The sequence below is a fragment of the Piliocolobus tephrosceles genome, chromosome 12 (genome assembly GCF_002776525.5).
Source record: "Piliocolobus tephrosceles isolate RC106 chromosome 12, ASM277652v3, whole genome shotgun sequence".
Taxonomy (NCBI): domain Eukaryota; kingdom Metazoa; phylum Chordata; class Mammalia; order Primates; family Cercopithecidae; genus Piliocolobus; species Piliocolobus tephrosceles.
In genome coordinates, this window is record NC_045445.1 from 93,693,604 (window position 1) to 93,698,247 (window position 4,644).

Here is a 4,644-nt window from a genome sequence, read left to right on the forward strand (position 1 = left end):
TAAGGCATTACTTTGCTAGCTTCGCCACCTTAAGTGACTGTGTAAGCATTCTATTCAGAAGGCACACAAACTTATACTTGCCCTGGGACTTACCTTCAAAGTATTTCCAAACTTTAAAAAAATGACAAGTTAACATTTGGCCATGGAAGCGCTCAAATATAGCTATCCTGTCAAGTGCATTTTCCCAATCACAGTATTTTGTATTCTCTTTGCAGAGTGAAATACAATCTGGTGAGGAAGATCAACATGTAGGCCTAGACCAAGATGAAGTTTACAAACTCCTGAGCTGATAGGGCCCATGCTTGTGAGTGCTTTAACATTCGTTGTTTTCTATTAACAGACATTTCTTTTTGTGATAGTGTTGTTGAACTAGTATACATACACTGTTAAAGGTCTTCCAAGCTGATAAAAAATGATCATGGCATCTCATGAAGGAAAGACTGATCCAAGAGGATTATGTTCTGTTGTTGTTGTTGTTGTTGTTGTGTGTGTGTGTGTGTGTGTGTGTGTGTGTGTGTGTGTGTGTGTTTTGGAGATGAAGTCTTGCTCTGTTGCCCAGGCTCAGCTACTTCAGCTTCTGCCTCGAGGTTCAAGCAATTCTCCTGCCTCATCTCCCCGAGTAGCTAGGACTACAGGTGCACACTGCCATGCCCGGCTAATTTCATTTTGTATTTTAGTAGAGATGGGGGACAGAGTTTCACCGTGTTGCCCAGGCTGGTCTCAAACTCCTGAGCTCAGGCAATGCACCTGCCTCGGCCTCCCAAAGGGCTGGGATTACAGGCCCGAGCCACTGTGCCTGGCATACTTTCTGGTTTTGCCTGGATGGATAACTTTGTGTTCCCCAGATTTTGCCCATGACTTCCTCTGTATGCTTATTCATAACAGATTGCACACATCCATCTCAGCATAGATTAAATCACCTTCCAAAGCCCTTGAGAGTAATTCTGTCTTAGAGTAACCTCTCTGTGGGAAGAATAACTTTATGAAGAATACGTATATGGAATAGTGTTGGAGAAATGTCTTTAGACTTACGTATGATCAGAAATACCTATATATTCTATATATTTACATTATTGACATGTATTGACAACAAAACTTTTTATTTCTACACACACAACCATGGTCCCAGGAGCACAGTGATGAGGACCCTCAACAAGAAGAACCACCAACTGAAAATTGGGATCCTACACCTGGTCAGGAGAGAGATCAGGGTGCAGCTGAGATTCAAGGTGCTGGGAAAGGAAAGAAAGAATGTCTACAGTGGGGAGGAGGCCTATGTGTGCATCATGACTTACGTCATGACCAGTAACGGGAGGAAAGAAAACATTAGGAAAGGATCTCAAACACTTACTGAAAGTTGGCTGGAAAAGTCAACAGTATAGTTTGCAGCTTCATGCAGTCCCTGGATATAATGAATCTTTTCTTTTTCTTCATGATGTATTTCGTATGCTTGAAAATACAGTCCTTGCTAAATCAGACAAAGTAGTTTAATTTTATGTGTAAACATATGCAGTATTTCACTAGTTTAATGTGTTCTTAGAATGTTGTTTTATGATCTTCTAAGTCATTGCGTCAACAGTGCTATAAACACCCTTTAATAGCATATAGAGTGCCAAGTCATCCTACCTTGTAACACCCTGAATAAAGCCCATTTGCATAGGAATGTTAGCTCCATTTTATAAATAAGAAAATTGAGGCTCAGGGATATTGAGGTTTACCAAGAACACTTGACTCACGGAGACAAAATTCATATTTTGTCCCAAGGTTTTTGTTATCCATGTTGTAATAAGAAAAGGTCAGTGGTTTTGCTTAAGATACTTATTATTCGAATGTGTGTGTACTGTAAGGTACTTCAGTATTGGGCTCAGGACAAAACACAGTTCAATGAAGCAGAATGGCAACTCCAGAAAAGAGCTCAATAAATGACAGCCACTCTTTGAGTGGTATCCTTTGATTGGTATTTTTTCAAGATGTTTGGTAAAAGGTGGCTAATTAAAGACACTGGCATACAGGTAGCTATATTAGTATGATTTTGAAGGGGCTTTTAAAAGTTGCTGAAGCACTTTCATAATTAGAAAACTCAAAGTACCATAAGTTTATCCTAAATCAGAAGTTGTTTACTCAGTGGATACCATTTTCACGCTAAACATTGGCAGAATTTGGGACGTGGATTATTTCAGCAATTCATTGTTAAGAGGTTTCTAGAATATGACTGTCAACGATGGCCACTAATTTCTTTGCACTCAATTTCCTGTGCCCTCACTGGAATACAGTTACTTTCCTGTTATTTTGGTACATTATTCTAAATGTGACTCATTTATACAAAGTTACGTATAGGGCCTTTGAACCTAAGCATAACGTTAATTAACTTTATCCAAATAATTTTCAAGTTACCTCAACAAGGAATGGGTGTCCAATTGTAAGATTTCTCATAAGCAGGCCAACACATTGTTCTAATCCTTTAGAAAATTAAATTTCATTCATGATTAAAATTCTATCCAGACTTCAGGCAGACTTCAGATTTTTTAGTCGATATCCACTGTTCATAATACACAATGGTAAAATATGGGAAATGTAGGTGTGGTGTGATTTATCCTCAGATTGTCATTTAATATAAGATTTTATAATATAGGAAAATAAAGATGTGACATCTTTACATGACATTTATTAGCACGGTAGTCCACAGGCTTTTATTTCATAACACTGAGGAAAAGAATACTATCATTTCCTTTTTTGTCTTTCTTGTTTGCCCGTTTCAATCAAGAACCTTTGTATTTTTTAGTGCCTGACCTGGAAATTGACCTCCAGGAACTGTCTCAGTCAAAGACTGGGATGAATGCAGAGATGGTCCTGATGTCCAGGAGAAAATTCTGCCAAAATTAGAGCAATTTAAAACGCCAGAAGGAGGTATGCTATCCATTAAGAGGCAAAATTATGTGCTTTCTGTTTTTCACAATATTATACTTTTGATAATAAAAAGAGAGAACATTACCGCCCCTTTAAAGCACAATTCAAATGCAGGCTTTCCTTGAAAAGTTGTTCCGACCCCATATGCCTGACTGGAAGACTTAAACACTCTCAGATACAGAAACAAATTGGGTCAAAACCGTATTGAATCATCAAATATGAAAGCATTTTCTTACTTGTGACTATAACCAAGAGCAAAAAATTTTCAGATTATTTTCTAATTTCTGCTTTTAATAAATACATAATACATTTGTAATACTACTTTCTGTGAAATATGCTGAGCACTGAAGGAGGTTCTAGTATCAGATCTAACATAATTTGTGAGATTTTGGGTGAATTCCATAAATTCTACACCCATCTTTTTCTATTATTGAAAATCGTAGATGCAAATCAGATACATTAAAATCTGTTTCAAGGTTGATTTCTGTGTTTTCGTGTTCTGTTAGATATAATACAAAGATACGATTTTTCATAACAATCAGTTTCACTCCAGTTATAATATCTGAGTTGAGATTTCATGGTTCCTAAGAAATGAGCGGGTAACCTGCTTGATGTTTTTTTTTTTTTTTCCTGTTTGGAGACATAAATGACTATCCTTGGATTTTGTTAAATTCTGATTTCTCTGGCTCTTAAAGAATAATTGCATTTTATTTATTTATTTATTTATTTATTTTTTATTATACTTTAAGTTCTAGGGTACATGTGCATAATGTGCAGGTTTGTTACATATGTATACTTGTGCCATGTTGGTGTGCTGCACCCATCAACTCGTCAGGACCCATCAATTCATCATTTATATCATGTATAACTCCCCAATGCAATCCCTCCCTCCTCCCCCCTCCCCATGATAGGCCCCAGTGTGTGATGTTCCCCTTCCCGAGTCCAAGTGAGCTCATTGTTCAGTTCCCACCTATGAGTGAGAACATGCGGTGTTTGGTTTTCTCTTCTTGTGATAGTTTGCTAAGAATGATGGTTTCCAGCTGCATCCATGTCCCTACAAAGGACGCAAACTCATCCTTTTTTATGGCTGCATAGTATTCCATGGTGTATATGTGCCACATTTTCTTAATCCAGTCTGTCACTGATGGACATTTGGGTTGATTCCAAGTCTTTGCTATTGTGAATAGTGCCGCAATAAACATACGTGTGCATGTGTCTTTGTAGTAGCATAATTTATAATCCTTTGGGTATATACCCAGTAGTGGGATGGCTGGGTCATATGGTACATCTAGTTCTAGATCCTTGAGGAATTGCCATACTGTTTTCCATAATGGTTGAACTAGTTTACAATCCCACCAACAGTGTAAAAGTGTTCCTATTTCTCCACATCCTCTCCAACACCTGTTGTTTCCTGATTTTTTAATGATTGCCATTCTAACTGGTGTGAGATGGTATCTCATTGTGGTTTTGATTTGCATTTCTCTGATGGCCAGTGATGATGAGCATTTTTTCATGTGTCTGTTGGCTGTATGAATGTCTTCTTTTGAGAAATGTCTGTTCATATCCTTTCCCCACTTTTTGATGGGGTTGTTTGTTTTTTTCTTGTATATTTGTTTGAGTTCTTTGTAGATTCTGGAAATTAGCCCTTTGTCAGATGAGTAGATTGCAAAAATTTTCTCCCATTCTGTAGGTTGCCTGTTCACTCTGATGGTAGTTTCTTTTGCTGTGCAGAAGCTC

At 37.6% G+C, this 4,644-nt stretch overlaps 1 pseudogene; it reads left to right on the plus strand.

Moving 5' to 3' along the window:
- Positions 1 to 232: 232 nt before the first annotated feature.
- Positions 233 to 3,607, plus strand: LOC111535908 (annotated as a pseudogene).
- Positions 3,608 to 4,644: the final 1,037 nt, after the last annotated feature.